Source organism: Chiloscyllium plagiosum, unplaced genomic scaffold (genome assembly GCF_037043375.1).
Source record: "Chiloscyllium plagiosum isolate Xiang-an unplaced genomic scaffold, Cpla_swu_hap1 HiC_scaffold_35, whole genome shotgun sequence".
NCBI lineage: Eukaryota > Metazoa > Chordata > Chondrichthyes > Orectolobiformes > Hemiscylliidae > Chiloscyllium > Chiloscyllium plagiosum.
In genome coordinates, this window is record NW_028270173.1 from 23,247,137 (window position 1) to 23,267,979 (window position 20,843).

General features: G+C 54.9%; 1 protein-coding gene and 1 pseudogene across 15 annotated transcripts in view; one reads left to right on the forward strand and one right to left on the reverse strand.

The window, feature by feature from the left end:
- LOC122541389 (ras/Rap GTPase-activating protein SynGAP-like) overlaps window positions 1–20,843 on the forward strand; it is a 1,066,559-nt gene that overhangs the window by 130,968 nt on the left and 914,748 nt on the right. The gene's annotated exons all lie outside the window — the stretch shown is intronic.
- On the reverse strand, window positions 1,655–3,764 carry LOC148140465 (uncharacterized; annotated as a pseudogene).

Sequence of the window (20,843 nt, forward strand, 5' to 3'; positions counted from 1 at the left end):
GGGCTCGGGTCCAGGATTTGGACAGATTTGAACAGATTGAGGGTACAAAAGGTCTCAGGAGGTTTAGGGTGTAGGTTTGCTCGCTGAGCTGTAGGTTTGATATCCATACGTTTCATTACCTGGCTAGGTAACATCATCAGTGGCAACCTCCAAGTGAAGCGAAGCTGTTGTCTCCTGCTTTCTATTTATATCTTTCTCCTGGATGGGGTTCCTGGGGTTTGTGGTGATGTCATTTCCTGTTCGTTTTCTGAGGGGTTGATAGATGGTATCTAGGTCTGTGTGTTTGTTTATGGCGTTGTGGTTGGAGTGCCAGGCCTCTAGGAATTCTCTGGCATGTCTTTGCTTAGCCTGTCCCAGGATAGATGTGTTGTCCCAGTCAAAATGGTGTTGTTTCCCTCCGTGTGTAGGGCACGAGGGAGAGAGGGTCGTGTCTTTTTGTGGCTAGCTGGTGTCCGTGTATCCTGGTGGCTAACTTTCTTCCTGTTTGTCCTACGTAGTGTTTGTGGCAGTCCTTGCAATTGTCTGCAAAATTCCATGCAAGGACTGCCACAAACACTACGTAGGACAAACAGGAAGAAAGTTAGCCACCAGGACACACGAACACTAGCTAGCCACAAAAAGACACGACCCTCTCTCCCTCGTAGCCCTACACACGGAGGAAAAAACCACCATTTTGACTGGGACAACGCATCTATCCTGGGACAGGCTAAGCAAAGACATGCCAGAGAATTCCTAGAGGCCTGGCACTCCAACCACAACGCCATAAACAAACACATAGACCTAGATACTGTTAGCGCAGATGAAATGATATCAGTCCGAGCCCACAGTGTGGTTCAACAATCGGTAACATTTATTGATACAGTAACACCGGCGGAGACCAACCGAGGTCCGAATCTCGGCTGTTCTGCTGTTCCCGCGCGCTGCTACACATTATATACCTTTCCTTGTCAGGATGTGAGGATTTTGAGTATGAATGGGATGATAGTTCCCCATCATCGCTGGAGTAGGTGCAAATGGTGGGTTTCCTGCCGTCCCAGGAGAGTTGCAGGGCACGCACAATAGGGTGCTCATTGGATTATGTAAACGGGTCCGGGTACTATCTGCTTGTCTCTCTCTGTGAGGGCTGGGGGCTAGCACCCCCCTTTGTTCCCTTGGGGTGCTGGTGTGTATTAGTCTGTCCGTTCCTGTCTGGTGGATGCCTGTCCTTTGTGTCAGGATGGTTCTGTATTGATGAATATGGGTGTGTTTCAGTCAGTCTCTTGATTTGATTAGGAGATGGGTTTCCATATTAATTAGCTCCGGAGTTTCGGTCTATGAGTCATGGTTAGTGTCTGGCCTAGTGTGGATTTGATCTGTCCTCTGGCTCCCATCTCCCGGTCACGTGAGTGGACCTGCAGCTGCTGAGTTCTGTGGGTTTAAGCTGCGGCTGCCATTTAAAACACAAAATGAATTCCTATAGTTTTGCCGATGTAGGCATAGTCCTGTGGCACATGCGGGGCGGCTCTGATGCCCGCTTGCAGTCCCCCCTTTTGGCAAGGGATTGGACACGTCCACACCCCCGATGCCGATGCCTTGAAAGTCGGCTCCTCGCCCGGTACATTCCGCCGGCCGTCATGCTGCCGTCATGGGGCCTTTGGATAGTCCCGGGAGATGGTTACATTAACTCGAGCCCTGTGAGCTCACGGTGCCTGATCGCCCGCCAGGAGTCGATGGCGTGGAGCATGGTCTTCCTGGCCTTTCGTTTCTTGTGCTGGCGGCATGAGTGACACACCACCAGGAGCCAGGCCAGAGCCAGCAGTAACTGTGTGCCTACAATGGTGTGCGAGATGATTCGGATCCAGGGATGGATGTTTACGTTCAGGCCCCAATCCCACACCCTCTGTGCCCACCCCTGGGACTGCAGAGCTGTGTCTGTGTCCTCCTCTAGGTCCTTTATATGTGATTGCAACTGGTGGTACAGTTTCACTGAGTGTCCTACCCGGGTCCTAAGCTCCCGTAAGACCTCGGCCAAATGTGGGATTGGGGCTTGTTCAGGCTCCTGATATTCCCTGAGGGTGTCCCTGAATTTATCAGTAATTTGTATGGACTCGGGGTTCCGTTGTTGGACCTCTGAGATGTGAGCTTGCCCAACCGTGACTGGGCGCCTGGGGGTGAAGCAGAACTCGTGCTGGGGAATCGGGCACTGCAGTCCGTTATACCAAAATGAGGTTTTAAGAGTGGAAACACAATACTGTCCCCTTCCACCATACCCCGCCCTAGTGAAGTGGGGGCCCATGGGTTCGATTTCAAGGGTGCAGCCCTGTGTCTGGTTGAACCCGCATTCTGCTGTTTCACTCCTTCGTAAGGGGTGAGGGCAGATGGTAATTGCCCCCCGCCGTTTGCAGCCTGTAAGCGGCACCCCGTACACAGCGCCATTTCGAGATATGGCTGTGTGGTGAGCTAAACGATATTTGAGGGAAGCGTTTTCCCGTATGACTCCGATGTTCTCAATGTGAAACAGGGGAAATGGCCCAGACCCTGGGGTGACCACGGGGATCAGGAGGACAATCCCGACTCCTGTCGCCTCACTGACCTCACAGTCGGGAATCACTGGGTATACTCTGGTCATACCCTTCAGAGTCCGGCTGTCGAGCGGCCCGGAGCGCCCCGCGAGTGAGGCCAGTTTGGCGCTGTCGATCCAGTCGGGCACCTCCCCCCTTTGGACCTGGTCAAGATTATGCCGGATCTGGGCTACCATCCACAGGCCATACGCATGGCACAGCTGCCCCTCGTGGATATGGGCCGTGTTTTCTCTTTCCCGGTCTATAAGGCGGTTAATGGTGTTGGCCTGTGTCTCCGGGACTGCAATGCCGTCGAGCTGGGTGTATGCTCCCTCTTCCCCCAGGCGTGCCTGGTCTGCCTGATCTGTGAGAGACCTTTGTAGCAGGTTCCTCATTACCCCTTTTAGTTAAGGCCCTGGATGTCTAGGGAGTTTACTATGGATGTCCCCGTGTTGAGTCCTGTGAGGGCATCGTTGACTATGTCCCGTCTGTGTCGTTGTGTGTGCGTGTTATGTATATTGGTCTGGTAGTGGGTTGCCCCCTTGGCGTCTATGGCCCTCTCTATAACCTCCTTCCCCATCATGGCGTATAGGTTGCGTACCTGTGCTGTGCAATAGTCCGGTACCCGGATGCCCGATATATTGACCAGCACAGGTACGACCTCGTGTCGGACGTTGTCATAAAGGGCCTCTCCCTCATCCCACAATACCAGTCCCCCCGCGGGCCCCGGTCCCAGAGAGGGGCACGGCAATATCTCGGGAGTCGTGGTCGGGGGTGGTGTGGTCGGGGCGGGTGGAAAGCACAAATACAAGGAGATTACCACGGCATCAGTAGGCTCATAATACCCGCAAGCAGACAGATCCTGTCAAGTAAAAGCATCAAAGGCCAGGGCAGAGGCGAGGTCCTCTGGCATGGCACACATTGTCCCGAACATGCAACCCCCCCCAAGTCCATCGCCTCAGCACGCCGGAGGCAGGTCGGCCGCGGGTCGCACTCCGACGTGCAGAATAAACTGAGTGTCTGTACGCCCGGGAGGACCTCCAGCCAGGCGTTGTAGAACGCGTCGATCTCGTCGGGCTTGTCCCTTGCAGGAATACAGATGGCGTCGGACGCGTTGAAGGCAACACCGTGGCGGTAGAAGTTGTCATGTATCTCGGGGAAAGAAGGCATCAGTCGTAGGGCGAAGAGGAGAGCAGGGAGGAGAGCGGTGCACCGGTGAAGCATGATCTGTGGGAAGAGAGAGAGAGAGAGAGAGGGGCACCCTTACCAAGGGTGTAGGGTTAGTGTGTGTAGGAGCAGGCCCCCCCGGACTGGTCCGCCCGTCGCACTGTAAGGAGAAAAAGGAGGCGGTTAGAGTCAAGTCAAAGGCGGGGGGTGGGAGTGTCTGTTCGGTCGGGGCTTAAGGGAAGGGTTTAAGCTGGGACCAGTGTTTCCACCTGCCCTTTCCCTTCATGTCGACACAGGCGCACGTGTCACTGGTGAGGATGATTTTGTGCGGTCCCAGCCACCGGGGGGGGCGAAGCCGGGCCGGTCAGGGGCGGCCCTGACCAGGACTTTGTCCCCAACGCCGCGAAGGGGCTGGGCGGGCAGATGCGGCTGCAGTTTTGCCTGGTCCCTAATGTCCTGCTGGTCGCACGCAGTTTGTCTAAGGGCCCGCAGCTGCATGTCCAGCTGCCTGATATAGCATGTCACCCTGTCCCTCAGGGGGGCCATGTCTTTCCACACCCCCCCCACCCCACCCCCCCGACCATGACGTTCTCTGGTAGTCGCATGGCCCTCCCCATCATGAGCTCGAAGGGAGTGAGGCCAGTGGAGCGGCCTGGGGTGGCCCTGAAGCGCATCAGTATGTAGGGCAGAACGTCCACCCAGCCCTGCCCTGTTTCGGTGATCGCCTGTGCGATCGCAGCTTTGAGGGTCCGGTTCATGCGCTCGATCATCCCAGAGGTCTGGGGATGGAACGGGATGTGGAAGCGCTGTCTGATGCCCAGGAGGCGGCAGGCCAGTTTCATTGCACGCCCGGTGAAGTGCGTGCCCTGGTCCGAGTCAATCTGGAGGGGGACCCCCCAGCGCGGGAAGATGTCGAAGGCCAGCACTCTGGCCACGGTGGCGGACGTACAGTCCTGTGTAGGGAAGGCTTCTACCCAGCGCGTGAAATGGTCAACGATCACCAGGCAATACTTCTTGCCACGGCTGGGGGGTAGGGGGGCCTGTGAAATCAACCTGGAGGTTCTCCCAGGGCCCCTTGGGCCGTGGCTGTTGCGCCAGGGGAATGCTCAAGGGCCGCCCCGGGTTGTGCTGGGCACAGACAACGCATCGGCGGCAGTGTTTGGCCACGTCGCTGCCGAGGCCAGGCCACCACCAGTCGGTCTGGAGCCTAGCAAGCGTTCTGTCGCGGCCCGCGTGGTTTGGCTCGTGGTGTAGTTGCATCAGGGTCGTTCTGATGGCCGCGGGGGCCACGACCCTGCCGCCATGCAGCCACACTCCATCGGGGTCGCGGGCTGCGCCCTTTGCCAGCCAGTCCTCTGCCTCTCCGGGCTGTGCGCAATTCTGGACGTCCAGGACATTCACGTCCCGGACCTCAGTAGCGGGTGCTGCATGCGCGGACGGTAGCACCGCGGCCGCGGAGGCCTTGTCGGCCAGGTCAGCCCAATGATTCCCCAGCTGTTCAGTGGTGGTGGCCCGCTGGTGTGCTTTGATTTTCACCACCGCGGCGAGCAGGGGGAGGCGTGCGGCGCCACCAGGTCACGGACCGTATTTTCGTGTTTAATCTGGCCACCGCCGGCCGTAATAAAGCCCCGGCGGCTCCATGCTGCCATGTAATCATGGACTACCCCGAAAGCGTACTGGCTGTCGGTAAACATGTTTACCCGCTTGCCTGCTCCCAGGCGGAGTGCGGCGGTGAGGGCGATCAGCTCCGCGACCTGGGCGGAGGTGTCGCCCCCCCCCATCGTTCCCTGTGCTCGGGTGGTCCTGGTATGGTCGACCACCACCCAACCCGTTTGGTAGGACCCCTCGACAAGCCTACGTGAGCCGTCCACATACAAGGTCAGGTCGGGATCAGGGACCGGGCTGTCGGCCACGGAGTCCCCCTACGCCGAGTCGATGGCGGCCTGGCAATGGTGGGGTTCCCCCACCACGATAATCCCGTCGGCGGGGTTTGGCCCTGTGTCCCTAACGATCTGAATGGACTGGTCCCAGGGGAGGAGAACCGCCTCCCAAGTTGCCCTGCGGCCATCCGAGACCGTCCGGAGGCGGCCCGTGTTCAGGAGTTCAACTATCGTGTGTCTAGTGTGTAAAATTATCTGGCCGGACATGGTGACCGGCTCACACATCCGGACCGCCCATGCGATGCAATCCAGCGCCGGCACGCAGCGGTGCATGCCCTTCACGACCGGGGACTCCTTTGTGGAGTAGTAACCCACTGGTCTCATGTGGTTGCCTGAGGTTTGGTGACAACAGCGCTGTAAAACCCCTCTTCAAGGCCGTAAAAGATGTGGAAGGGCTTTGATAGGTCAGGGAGGCGCAGGGCCGGGGCGCTGAGGAGATGGGACTTTAACTTAGAATAAGCGTCGTCCTGTTCGGGTCCCCACACCACCCTCTCCGCACCTGGCCTGCCCCCCCTTTACCTGGCGCTGAATGGGTTCGGCGATAGTGGCGAAATGTGCAATGAAAGAGCGGCAGTAGTTAAAAAGCCCCAAGACGCGGCGAATTCCCCTGACTGTGTCCGGCCGCGGCATGTCGGCGATGGCCGACTTGCGGTCGGGGGGTAGGGTCTTGCTTCCCTGGCTGATGTTGTGTCCCAGGTACCGGACTTTAGCCATTCCGACCTGGGCCATCGTGGGGCATATTTTGAATCCTGCCCGGCCGAGGGTCCGCAGGACGGCGGCCAGGGCCCCCAGCTAGTGGCGCGCGTCCGTGGACGCGATCAAAAGGTCGTCTACATACTGCAGGAGGGTCCTTGAGAAGGGGGAGAGGTCGCACCCCTCCAGGGTCTGGCTCATGACCCTGTGGAAAATGTTAGGGCTGTTGTGGAAGCCCTGCGGCAGGCGGGTCCATGTGTACTGCCTGTCCCGCAGAGTGAAGGCAAACTTGTCCTGTGAGTCACGGTGCAGGGGAATGGACCAAAAGCCATTCGCCACATCCAGGACCGTAAAGATCCGGTGTGAGTGTTCGAGGCCATTGAAGATGGTGGTCGGGCTGGCTACGATAGGGTGTTCTTTGGGGGTGACCCTATTGAGTGCCGTGTAGTCGATGGTGAGCCTGTAGCTCCCATCCGGCTTCCGGACTGGCCATATCGGGGAGATGGTGGTGGACACCGTGGGGCGCAGGACGCCGTGCCGGGTGAGCTCGGCAACGATTGCCTCAGTGGCGTGCAGCGCCTCAGGTTTAATCGGGTATTGTCGGTGCGGGGCGTGTACGGGCCCGGGTATCCGCTCAGGAGGGGAGCGGACGAGGCCGCAGTCCTGCTTGCTCATGGCCCACACCTCCGGGACTAGTGGGCAGACGGCTCCGAAGGCACCGTCCTTGGCACGGTCCCGGGCGATGGGCACACTGGGGGCAAGCGTAGCGACGGATTTAGTGGGCACCCATCTCCCCTCGTGGGCGCTCTTGTGAAATTTGCGGGATGTCCACAGGAGGCGACGGTGGAACGCGTCCACCACCGCCCCCCAGTTCGCCCAGGAGGTCGATACCCATAATCGTCCCCTCCGGGTTTGGGCAAACCCAGAAATGCCACGGGGAGTAAAATGTTGTCTACCTCTCGGAGGACGGCCTCGCTTCGGCGTGCAATAACCGAGCTCCCCCCAACCCCTTTAATGGAAATGGAGCGGTGGGTTGAGGGAAGGTCGAGGTCGATGAGGGAGACCGACGCCCCGTATCAATCAAAATCTTGCATCGGCGGCCCCCTAGCGATGCGGAAACCCAGATACGGGGGTCGGCTCCCGAGATGGGGGCCAACACTACTCAGTCTTTGCGTCGGGCGAGCAGCTGTAAAAGCTCGAGCAGCTGGCCCCGACTGAGTTGATCCCAGTCGGGGGCGGGGGCGGTAGGTTTCGGGCTTGGGCTGCGGGGTTTGTGGGGGCTGGGGTCGCTGTTGACCCCTTGTCTGGGGCAATCCTGGTCGTGGGGGCGCGAGGAATGCGGCTGTGAAGGTGGCTGGCCCCCCATCAGACCCGGACCCCAGGGGCGTCAGAAAGAGAGCGGGTATTGGGCTTTGCGGTGCCCCGTCCGTTTGCAGAGGAAGCAAACGTCTGGTTCGTCCGTCGAAACTGCCGCAACGGCGGGCACCACTCGGTTGTCAAGGGACATGGCCCAGTTCTCAAGCTCCGCAAAGGTGACATAGGGCACCAGGCCCGTCCGTAGGACTGCCTGGTGTGCGGGGCTCAGGCCGTCTTTGTATAATTGGACGAATGCGGGGTTCTGCCTATCAGCGTCGGGAACCCCGCTGTGTGCTCGGAACGCCTCAAACTTGCGGACCCCATATTCCTGGGCGCCCTCCCCAGGTTTCTGAGTGATACCCACAATGGCGTTCCAGTCGACCGGTGTATGGCCTTGAAGTCGGCGAAGACAACCCTCCTGTTCGCGACGGCTGTCGCTGAGGTCAGCGCACCAGGACCCGGCCTGGTGCGCGGGCCGGAGCCTGGACCACAGGTTCTCCGGGAGTTTTGTCCGGACCAGGCCGGCCACGTCCCTATTGTGACGGTTGAGGCAGATCTGCATCTCCCTAAGCCTCTGCCAAAACTCAGCGTTATTGTGCCGAGGCTTAAGGGTGGGGAGCCCGTCCAGAAGTTTCATGGTGTCGCCCGGGGTCAGGGAGATCTAGGTCATCTTGAGGCGGGGGTTATGGGCAAGGGTCGTGGCCCGTCCCCTCTCCCCTCCCCCGGGGGTATATTCAACTTTCACCGGGGCTGCACGGGCATAGCCCGTGCGCCATTCCCGGGGGTCCGGATTGTCCGTGAGCCCTCCCAGTCCCAGGTGGGGGACGGCGGGGCACTGGGCGCATCGGACAAGGTCGGTAAAACCGTACGGGCAGCAAGCGCCTGGGCTTCTAGGTGCTCTGTGGCCTGCTTTTTCTGGTCTTGGACATAAAGCTGAACCTTGCCAGCAAGCCTGACGTGTGCCTGTAGCACTAGGATGCAAGCTTTCTTTTGGCGGGCCCACCACTCACGCTGTACATCCAGCGGGTCAGCGGGTCGCCAGCCTGAGCGAAGCATAGCCTTAATAACTTTTTTATTCTCGTCGGCTATAAAACGGGTAAGGGAACCCTCTGGCCCCCAATCTAGGTCTTCAGCCACGCTTCCACCCATGGTAGGGGCGCAGCGGGTGTAACTTGACAGAAGCTAAACTAAAGTAAAGCTAGCAGGCGTGCTAAGGGATGTCGCTGGCACTAGCTTATTAATCTCCCAGTCGGGGAGCACACTCCCTGTAAGTTGAACCCTAGCCCCGCGGGTCAACCTGGGCGGGGGGGGGGGGGGATAGTTACAGACGGGGCGCGTGTCGATTCCCGAGCGCGCGACCCCGGGTTTCCGTGAGTCTCTCTCTCACCGCCTAACGTTCAGCAGCCGTGTGTACGCCACGAACACTGGGCGTGAACCAGGGGCCCGAGTGCAAGGGGGAGGGGGCGTGAACTCAGACCTAACCGTGCCTGATCCTGCAGAGGCCAACACCTCGGGACCGCGAAGTCAATGGGCAGAGCGTATAACCGCCGGTTGGCCCATAGGCCCCGCGTCTCGGGCTGGTTTGGAGGACTTCTCTTGTAGCACGCGTAGACCTCCCAGCCTCTACCGCGTACACAAGGAAGGCGCTAAAACCGGGCTCAACGTACAATGGGGTCCCCTATCTCCCACTGCAGAGGTCAACCAGGAAGGCTTGTTTGGTCGGTTTTTAAACAGGGGGGGTCAATCTATCGGGGACTTGTTCCTAAAGTCATCGGTCCAAGGATAGTCCGTCAGTCACAGTAGCACATTAACAATAAACGACAATAATAATAATCACGCACACATTTACTAGTGTTCCGCGACCCCAATCGCCCACCCGCGAAGGATCACTCACACACACACACACACACTTTTAAAGAGTACTCTACCGTTACACGACTGCCGGACTCACTCTGTTCGCAGGTTCAGATAACGGCCGGCAGTGAAGTCCCTTGCGGGGCACTGGGAGACTTTTACGCGAGAAGAAAAAGAGGAAAGATACTCACCCAGTGCCGTCGCAGGGATCCAGCAGCCGTCGTTATCCCGGACGAAGCCCCCAATTGTTAGCGCGGATGAAATGATATCAGTCCGAGCCCACAGTGCGGTTCAACAATCAGTAACGTTTATTGACACAGTAACACCGGCGGAGACCAACCGAGGTCCGAATCTCGGCTGTTCTGGTGTTCCCGCGCGCTGCTACACATTATATACCTTTCTTTGTCAGGATGTGAGGATTTTGAGTATGAATGGGATGATAGTTCCCCATCATCGCTGGAGTAGGTGCAAATGGTGGGTTTACTGTCGTCCCAGGAGAGTTGCAGTGTACACACAATAGGGTGCTCATTGGATTATGTAAACGGGTCCGGGTACTATCTGCTTGTCTCTCTCTGTGAGGGCTGGGGGCTAGCACCCCCCTTTGTTCCCTTGGGGTGCTGGTGTGTATTAGTCTGTCCGTACCTGTCTGGTGGATGCCTGTCCTTTGTGTCAGGATGGTTCTGTATTGATGAATATGGGTGTGTTTCAGTCAGTCTCTTGATTTGATTAGCAGATGGGTTTCCATATTAATTAGCTCCGGAGTTTCGGTCTATGAGTCATGGTTAGTGTCTGGCCTAGTGTGGATTTGATCTGTCCTCTGGCTCCCATTTCCCGGTCACGTGAGTGGACCTGCAGCTGCTGAGTTCTGTGGGTTTAAGCTGCGGCTGCCGTTTAAAACACAAAATGAATTCCTATAGTTTTGCCGATGTAGGCATAGTCCTGTGGCACATGCGGGGCGGCTCTGATGCCCGCTTGCAATACCATCTATCAACCCCTCAGAAAACGAACAGGAAATGACATCACCACAAACCCCAGGAACCCCATCCAGGAGAAAGAAAAAAATAGAAAGCAGGAGACAACAGCTTCGCTTCACTTGGAGGTTGCCACTGATGATGTTACCTAGCCAGGTAATGAAACGTCTGGATATCAGACCTCCAGCTCAGCGAGCAAACCTACACCCTAAACCTCAACCTGAGCTACAAACCTTCACAAACCTTGCAAAAAAGTCTCAAGAGATATAAGCAGACTTGGGGACTAGCTCTTTAAATAAAACTTAAGTGATAAGTGGAAAATCTGTTTAATTTCGGTTACTTTTTTAGATTAGATTAGATTACTTACAGTGTGGAAACAGGCCCTTCGGCCCAACCCGTCCACACCGACCCTTTTACCTAACACTACGGGCAATTTAGCATGGCCAATTCACCTGACCTGCACATCTTTGGACTGTGGGAGGAAACCAGAGCACCCGGAGGAAACCCACGCAGACACGGGGAGAATGTGCAAACTCCACACAGTCAGTCACCTGAGTCGGGAATTGAACCCGGGTCTCTGGTGCTGTGAGGCAGCAGTGCTAACCACTGTGCCACCATGCCGCCAAACCTACTTATTGTAGGTTAAATCAAAAGTGGGGAAATGGCTCTTAATATTGCTAAAGAGGTTCTGGGGGGTTAAGGATACTTCCAAAATTTGCCAAAAAAGTTTAGAAAGGTAGAAAAAGGTGACATTTGTACAATTTACAAACAGACTAAAATTGGGTTAACCTATGGATAATAAGAAAGCTGAAATTGTCACAAGAGTTAGCCAAGCATTTAGGTGTATCAGAGAAACAGTCAAGTGCAATGGACTTAGAAAAACTTGAATTACAGATGAGACGATTGGAGTCAGAAGATAAAGACAGGGAAAGGAGAGCCATGGCAGAGGATAAAGACAGGGAAAGGAGAGAGATGGCAGAGGATAAAGACAGGGAAAGGAGAGCCATGGCAGGGATAAAGACAGGGAAAGGAGAGCCATGGCAGGGATAAAGACAGGGAAAGGAGAGCCATGGCAGGGATACAGACAGGGAAAGGAGAGAGATGGCAGAGGATAAAGACAGGGAAAGGAGAGCCATGGCAGGGATAAAGACAGGGAAAGGAGAGCCATGGCAGGGATAAAGACAGGGAAAGGAGAACCATGGCAGGGATACAGACAGGGAAAGGAGAGTCTTGGCAGGGATAAAGACAGGGAAAGGAGAGACATGGCAGAGGATAAAGACAGGGAAAGGAGAGACATGGCAGAGGATAAAGACAGGGAAAGTACAGTCATGGCAGAGGATAAAGACAGGGAAAGGAGAGCCGTGGCAGGGATAAAGACAGGGAAAGGAGAGCCATGGCAGAGGATAAAGAAAGGGAAAGGGGAGCCATGCGAGGGGATAAAGACAGGGAAAGGAGAGCCGTGGCAGGGATAAAGACAGGGAAAGGAGAGCCATGGCAGGGCATAAAGACAGGGAAAGGAGAGCCATGGCAGGGATAAAGACAGGGAAAGGAGAGACATGGCAGAGGATAAAGACAGGGAAAGGAGAGCTGTGGCAGGGATAAAGACAGGGAAAGGAGAGCCATGGCAGAGGATAAAGACAGGGAAAGGAGAGACATGGCAGAGGATAAAGACAGGGAAAGGGGAGCCATGGGAGGGGATAAAGACAGGGAAAGGAGAGCCGTGGGAGGGGATAAAGACAGGGAAAGGAGAGTCTTGGCAGGGATAAAGATAGGGAAAGGAGAGTCTTGGCAGGGATAAAGACAGGGAAAGGAGAGCCATGGGAGGGGATAAAGACAGGGAAAGGAGAGCCATGGCAGGGATAAAGACAGGGAAAGGAGAGCCATGGGAGGGGATAAAGACAGGGAAAGGAGAGTCTTGGCAGGGATAAAGACAGGGAAAGGAGAGCCATGGCAGAGGATAAAGACAGGGAAAGGGGAGCCATGGGAGGGGATAAAGACAGGGAAAGGAGAGCCATGGCAGGGATAAAGACAGGGAAAGGAGAGACTTGGCAGGGATAAAGACAGGGAAAGGAGAGACATGGCAGAGGATAAAGACAGGGAAGGGAGAGCTGTGGCAGGGATAAAGACAGGGAAAGGAGAGTCTTGGCAGGGATAAAGACAGGGAAAGGAGAGACATGGCAGAGGATAAAGACAGGGAAAGGAGAGCTGTGGCAGGATTAAAGACAGGGAAAGGAGAGCCATGGGAGGGGATAAAGACAGGGAAAGGAGAGCCATGGCAGGGATAAAGACAGGGAAAGAAGAGTCTTGGCAGGGATAAAGACAGGGAAAGGAGAGTCTTGGCAGGGATAAAGATAGGGAAAGGAGAGTCTTGGCAGGGATAAAGACAGGGAAAGGAGAGCCATGGCAGAGGATAAAGACAGGGAAAGGAGAGCCATGGCAGGGATAAAGACAGGGAAAGGAGAGAGATGGCAGAGGATAAAGACAGGGAAAGGAGAGCGATGGGAGGGGATAAAGACAGGGAAAGGAGAGAGATGGCAGAGGATAAAGACAGGGAAAGGAGAGCCATGGCAGGGATAAAGACAGGGAAAGGAGAGCCATGGCAGGGATGAAGACAGGGAAAGGAGAGCCATGGCAGGGATACAGACAGGGAAAGTACAGTCATGGCAGAGGATAAAGACAGGGAAAGGAGAGCCGTGGCAGGGATAAAGACAGGGAAAGGAGAGCCATGGCAGAGGATAAAGAAAGGGAAAGGGGAGCCATGCGAGGGGATAAAGACAGGGAAAGGAGAGCCGTGGCAGGGATAAAGACAGGGAAAGGAGAGCCATGGCAGGGCATAAAGACAGGGAAAGGAGAGCCATGGCAGGGATAAAGACAGGGAAAGGAGAGACATGGCAGAGGATAAAGACAGGGAAAGGAGAGCTGTGGCAGGGATAAAGACAGGGAAAGGAGAGCCATGGCAGAGGATAAAGACAGGGAAAAGAGAGCCATGGCAGGGATAAAGACAGGGAAAGGAGAGCCGTGGCAGAGGATAAAGACAGGGAAAGGAGAGACATGGCAGAGGATAAAGACAGGGAAAGGGGAGCCATGGGAGGCGATAAAGACAGGGAAAGGAGAGCCGTGGGAGGGGATAAAGACAGGGAAAGGAGAGTCTTGGCAGGGATAAAGATAGGAAAAGGAGAGTCTTGGCAGGGATAAAGACAGGGAAAGGAGAGCCATGGGAGGGGATAAAGACAGGGAAAGGAGAGTCTTGGCAGGGATAAAGACAGGGAAAGGAGAGCCATGGCAGAGGATAAAGACAGGGAAAGGGGAGCCATGGCAGGGATAAAGACAGGGAAAGGAGAGACATGGCAGGGATAAAGACAGGGAAAGGAGAGACATGGCAGGGATAAAGACAGGGAAAGGAGAGCTGTGTCAGGGATAAAGACAGGGAAAGGAGAGACATGGCAGAGGATAAAGACAGGGAAAGGAGAGACATGGCAGGGATAAAGACAGGGAAAGGAGAGACATGGCAGGGATAAAGACAGGGAAAGGAGAGCTGTGTCAGGGATAAAGACAGGGAAAGGAGAGCCATGGCAGAGGATAAAGACAGGGAAAGGAGAGCCATGGCAGGGATAAAGACAGGGAAAGGAGAGACATGGCAGGGATAAAGACAGGGAAAGGAGAGCTGTGTCAGGGATAAAGACAGGGAAAGGAGAGCCATGGCAGAGGATAAAGACAGGGAAAGGAGAGACATGGCAGGGATAAAGACAGGGAAAGGAGAGACATGGCAGGGATAAAGACATGGAAAGGAGAGCCGTGGCAGAGGATCAAGACAGGGAAAGGAGAGTTGTGGCAGAGGATAAAGACAGGGAAAGGAGAGCCGTGGCAGAGGTAAAAGACAGGGAAAGGAGAGCTGTGGCAGAGGATAAAGACAGGGAAAGGGGAGCCATGGGAGGGGATAAAGACAGGGAAAGGAGAGTCTTGGCAGGGATAAAGACAGGGAAAGGAGAGTCTTGGCAGGGATAAAGACAGGGAAAGGAGAGACATGGCAGGGATAAAGACAGGGAAAGGAGAGCTGTGGCAGAGGATCAAGACAGGGAAAGGAGAGCCATGGCAGGGATAAAGACAGGGAAAGGAGAGTCTTGGCAGGGATAAAGACAGGGAAAGGAGAGCTGTGGCAGGGATAAAGACAGGGAAAGGAGAGCTGTGGCAGGGATAAAGACAGGGAAAGGAGAGCCATGGCAGAGGATAAAGACAGGGAAAGGAGAGACATGGCAGGGATAAAGACAGGGAAAGGAGAGCCATGGCAGGGATAAAGACAGGGAAAGGAGAGCCATGGCAGGGATAAAGACAGGGAAAGGAGAGGCATGGCAGGGATAAAGACAGGGAAAGGAGAGCTGTGGCAGGGATAAAGACAGGGAAAGGAGAGCTGTGGCAGGGATAAAGACAGGGAAAGGAGAGCCATGGCAGAGGATAAAGACAGGGAAAGGAGAGACATGGCAGGGATAAAGACAGGGAAAGGAGAGCCATGGCAGGGATAAAGACAGGGAAAGGAGAGCCATGGCAGGGATAAAGACAGGGAAAGGAGAGGCATGGCAGGGATAAAGACAGGGAAAGGAGAGGCATGGCAGGGATAAAGACAGGGAAAGGAGAGATGTGGCAGGGATAAAGACAGGGAAAGGTGAGCCATGGCAGAGGATAAAGACAGGGAAAGGAGAGACATGGCAGGGATAAAGACAGGGAAAGGAGAGCCATGGCAGAGGATAAAGACAGGGAAAGGAGAGACATGGCAGGGATATGGACAGGGAAAGGAGAGCCGTGGCAGTGGATAAAGACAGGGAAAGGAGAGCCGTGGCAGGGATAAAGACAGGGAAAGGGGAGCCATGGGAGGGGATAAAGACAGGGGAAGGAGAGTCTTGTCAGGGATAAAGACAGGGAAAGGAGAGCCATGGCAGAGGATAAAGACAGGGAAAGGAGAGCCATGGCAGAGGATAAAGACAGGGAAAGGAGAGGCATGGCAGAGGATAAAGACAGGGAAAGGAGAGCCATGGCAGAGGATAAAGACAGGGAAAGGAGAGCCATGGCAGAGGATAAAGACAGGGAAAGGAGAGCCGTGGCAGAGGATAAAGACAGGGAAAGGAGAGCCGTGGCAGTGGAAAAAGACAGGGAAAGGAGAGCCATGGCAGAGGATAAAGACAGGGAAAGGAGAGCCATGGCAGAGGATAAAGACAGGGAAAGGAGAGCCGTGGCAGAGGATAAAGACAGGGAAAGGAGAGCCGTGGCAGTGGAAAAAGACAGGGAAAGGAGAGCCGTGGCAGGGATAAAGACAGGGAAAGGAGAGTTGTGGCAGAGGATCAAGACAGGGAAAGGAGAGCCGTGGCAGAGGATAAAGACAGGGAAAGGAGAGCCGTGGCAGTGGAAAAAGACAGGGAAAGGAGAGCCATGGCAGGGATAAAGACAGGGAAAGGAGAGCCATGGCAGAGGATAAAGACAGGGAAAGGAGGGCCATGGCAGGGATAAAGACAGAGAAAGGAGAGCCATGGGAGGAGATAAAGACAGGGAAAGGAGAGACATGGCAGGGATAAAGACAGGGAAAGGAGAGCCATGGGAGGGGATAAAGACAGGGAAAAGAGAGACATGGCAGGGATAAAGACAGGGAAAGGAGAGCCATGGCAGGGATAAAGACAGGGAAAGGAGAGCCATGGCAGGGATAAAGACAGGGAAAGGAGAGCCATGGCAGGGATAAAGACAGGGAAAGGAGAGGCATGGCAGGGATAAAGACAGGGAAAGGAGAGCTGTGGCAGGGATAAAGACAGGGAAAGGAGAGCTGTGGCAGGGATAAAGACAGGGAAAGGAGAGCCATGGCAGAGGATAAAGACAGGGAAAGGAGAGACATGGCAGGGATAAAGACAGGGAAAGGAGAGCCATGGCAGGGATAAAGACAGGGAAAGGAGAGCCATGGCAGGGATAAAGACAGGGAAAGGAGAGGCATGGCAGGGATAAAGACAGGGAAAGGAGAGGCATGGCAGGGATAAAGACAGGGAAAGGAGAGATGTGGCAGGGATAAAGACAGGGAAAGGTGAGCCATGGCAGAGGATAAAGACAGGGAAAGGAGAGACATGGCAGGGATAAAGACAGGGAAAGGAGAGCCATGGCAGAGGATAAAGACAGGGAAAGGAGAGACATGGCAGGGATATGGACAGGGAAAGGAGAGCCGTGGCAGTGGATAAAGACAGAGAAAGGAGAGCCGTGGCAGGGATAAAGACAGGGAAAGGGGAGCCATGGGAGGGGATAAAGATAGGGGAAGGAGAGTCTTGTCAGGGATAAAGACAGGGAAAGGAGAGCTGTGGCAGAGGATCAAGACAGGGAAAGGAGAGTTGTGGCAGGGATAAAGACAGGGAAAGGAGAGCCATGGCAGAGGATAAAGACAGGGAAAGGAGAGGCATGGCAGAGGATAAAGACAGGGAAAGGAGAGCCATGGCAGAGGATAAAGACAGGGAAAGGAGAGGCATGGCAGAGGATAAAGACAGGGAAAGGAGAGCCGTGGCAGTGGAAAAAGACAGGGAAAGGAGAGCCATGGCAGAGGATAAAGACAGGGAAAGGAGAGCCATGGCAGAGGATAAAGACAGGGAAAGGGGAGCCGTGGCAGGGATAAAGACAGGGAAAGGAGAGTTGTGGCAGAGGATCAAGACAGGGAAAGGAGAGACATGGCAGGGATAAAGACAGGGAAAGGAGAGCTGTGGCAGAGGATCAAGACAGGGAAAGGAGAGACATGGCAGGGATAAAGACAGGGAAAGGAGAGTCGTGGCAGGGATAAAGACAGGGAAAGGAGAGCCATGGCAGAGGATAAAGACAGGGAAAGGAGGGCCATGGCAGGGATAAAGACAGAGAAAGGAGAGCCATGGGAGGAGATAAAGACAGGGAAAGGAGAGACATGGCAGGGATAAAGACAGGGAAAGGAGAGCCATGGGAGGGGATAAAGACAGGGAAAAGAGAGACATGGCAGGGATAAAGACAGGGAAAGGAGAGCCATGGCAGGGATAAAGACAGGGAAAGGAGAGCCATGGGAGGGGATAAAGACAGGGAAAGGAGAGTTGTGGCAGGGATAAAGACAGGGAAAGGAGAGTCTTGTCAGGGATAAAGACAGGGAAAGGAGAGTTGTGGCAGGGATAAAGACAGGGAAAGGAGAGTCTTGGCAGAGGATAAAGACAGGGAAAGGGGAGCCGTGGCAGGGATAAAGACAGGGAAAGGAGAGTCATGGCAGGGATAAAGATAGGGAAAGGAGAGTCTTGGCAGGGATAAAGCCAGGGAAAGGAGAGCCGTGGCAGGGATAAAGACAGGGAAAGGAGAGCTGTGGCAGGGATAAAGACAGGGAAAGGAGAGCTGTGGCAGAGGATAAAGACAGGGAAAGGAGAGCCGTGGCAGGGATAAAGACAGGGAAAGGAGAGTCTTGGCAGAGGATAAAGACAGGGAAAGGGGAGCCGTGGCAGGGATAAAGACAGGGAAAGGAGAGACATGGCAGGGATAAAGACAGAGAAAGCAGAGCCATGGCAGGGATAAAGACAGGGAAAGGAGAGCCGTGGCAGGGATAAAGACAGGGAAAGGAGAGCCATGGCAGGGATAAAGACAGAGAAAGGAGAGCCATGGCAGGGATAAAGACAGGGAAAGGAGAGCCATGGGAGGGGATAAAGACAGGGAATGGAGAGCCATGGCAGGGATAAAGACAGGGAAAGGAGAGCCATGGCAGGGATAAAGACAGGGAAAGGAGAGCCATGGCAGGGATACAGACAGGGAAAGGAGAGTCTTGGCAGGGATAAAGACAGGGAAAGGAGAGCCGTGGGAGGGGATAAAGACAGGGAAAGGAGAGACATGGCAGGGATAAAGACAGGGAAAGGAGAGCCATGGGAGGGGATAAAGACAGGGAAAGGAGAGCCATGGCAGGGATAAAGACAGGGAAAGGAGAGCCATGGGAGGGGATAAAGACAGGAAAAGGAGAGCCATGGCAGGGATAAAGACAGGGAAAGGAGAGACATGGCAGGGATAAAGACAGGGAAAGGAGAGCCATGGCAGGGATAAAGACAGGGAAAGGAGAGCCGTGGCAGAGGATAAGGACAGGGAAAGGAGAGCCGTGGCAGGGATAAAGACAGGGAAAGGAGAGCCATGGCAGGGATAAAGACAGGGAAAGGAGAGCCGTGGCAGAGGATAAAGACAGGGAAAGGAGAGTCGTGGCAGGGATAAAGACAGGGAAAGGAGAGTCATGGCAGAGGATAAAGACAGGGAAAGGGGAGCCGTGGCAGGGATAAAGACAGGGAAAGGAGAGCCATGGCAGAGGATAAAGACAGGGAAAGGAGAGCCATGGCAGGGATAAAGACAGGGAAAGGAGAGCCGTGGCAGAGGATAAAGACAGGGAAAGGAGAGCCATGGCAGAGGATAAAGACAGGGAAAGGAGAGCAATGGCAGGGATAAAGACAGGGAAAGGAGAGCCATGGGAGAGGATAAAGACAGGGAAAGGAGAGCCATAGCAGGGATAAAGACAGGGAAAGGAGAGCCATGGCAGGGATAAAGACAGGGAAAGGAGAGCCATGGGAGAGGATAAAGACAGGGAAAGGAGAGACATGGCAGGGATAAAGACAGGGAAAGGAGAGCCATGGCAGGGATAAAGACAGGGAAAGGAGAGCCATGGCAGGGATAAAGACAGGGAAAGGAGAGGCATGGCAGGGATAAAGACAGGGAAAGGAGAGCCATGGCAGAGGATAAAGACAGGGAAAGGAGAGACATGGCAGGGATATGGACAGGGAAAGGAGAGCCGTGGCAGTGGATAAAGACAGGGAAAGGAGAGCCGTGGCAGGGATAAAGACAGGGAAAGGGGAGCCATGGGAGGGGATAAAGACAGGGGAAGGAGAGTCTTGTCAGGGATAAAGACAGGGAAAGGAGAGCTGTGGCAGAGGATCAAGACAGGGAAAGGAGAGTTGTGGCAGGGATAAAGACAGGGAAAGGAGAGCCATGGCAGAGGATAAAGACAGGGAAAGGAGAGGCATGGCAGAGGATAAAGACAGGGAAAGGAGAGCCATGGCAGAGGATAAAGACAGGGAAAGGAGAGCCATGGCAGAGGATAAAGACAGGGAAAGGAGAGCCGTGGCAGAGGATAAAGACAGGGAAAGGAGAGCCGTGGCAGTGGAAAAAGACAGGGAAAGGAGAGCCATGGCAGAGGATAAAGACAGGGAAAGGAGAGCCATGGCAGAGGATAAAGACAGGGAAAGGAGAGCCGTGGCAGTGGAAAAAGACAGGGAAAGGAGAGCCGTGGCAGAGGATAAAGACAGGGAAAGGGGAGCCGTGGCAGGGATAAAGACAGGGAAAGGAGAGTTGTGGCAGAGGATCAAGACAGGGAAAGGAGAGACATGGCAGGGATAAAGACAGGGAAAGGAGAGTCGTGGCAGGGATAAAGACAGGGAAAGGAGAGCCATGGCAGAGGATAAAGACAGGGAAAGGAGGGCCATGGCAGGGATAAAGACAGAGAAAGGAGAGCCATGGGAGGAGATAAAGACAGGGAAAGGAGAGACATGGCAGGGATAAAGACAGGGAAAGGAGAGCCATGGGAGGGGATAAAGACAGGGAAAAGAGAGACATGGCAGGGATAAAGACAGGGAAAGGAGAGCCATGGCAGGGATAAAGACAGGGAAAGGAGAGCCATGGGAGGGGATAAAGACAGGGAAAGGAGAGTTGTGGCAGGGATAAAGACAGGGAAAGGAGAGTCTTGTCAGGGATAAAGACAGGGAAAGGAGAGTTGTGGCAGGGATAAAGACAGGGAAAGGAGAGTCTTGGCAGAGGATAAAGACAGGGAAAGGGGAGCCGTGGCAGGGATAAAGACAGGGAAAGGAGAGTCATGGCAGGGATAAAGATAGGGAAAGGAGAGTCTTGGCAGGGATAAAGCCAGGGAAAGGAGAGCCGTGGCAGGGATAAAGACAGGGAAAGGAGAGCTGTGGCAGGGATAAAGACAGGGAAAGGAGAGCTGTGGCAGAGGATAAAGACAGGGAAAGGAGAGCCGTGGCAGGGATAAAGACAGGGAAAGGAGAGTCTTGGCAGAGGATAAAGACAGGGAAAGGGGAGCCGTGGCAGGGATAAAGACAGGGAAAGGAGAGACATGGCAGGGATAAAGACAGAGAAAGGAGAGCCATGGCAGGGATAAAGACAGGGAAAGGAGAGCCGTGGCAGGGATAAAGACAGGGAAAGGAGAGCCATGGCAGGGATAAAGACAGAGAAAGGAGAGCCATGGCAGGGATAAAGACAGGGAAAGGAGAGCCATGGGAGGGGATAAAGACAGGGAAAGGAGAGCCATGGCAGGG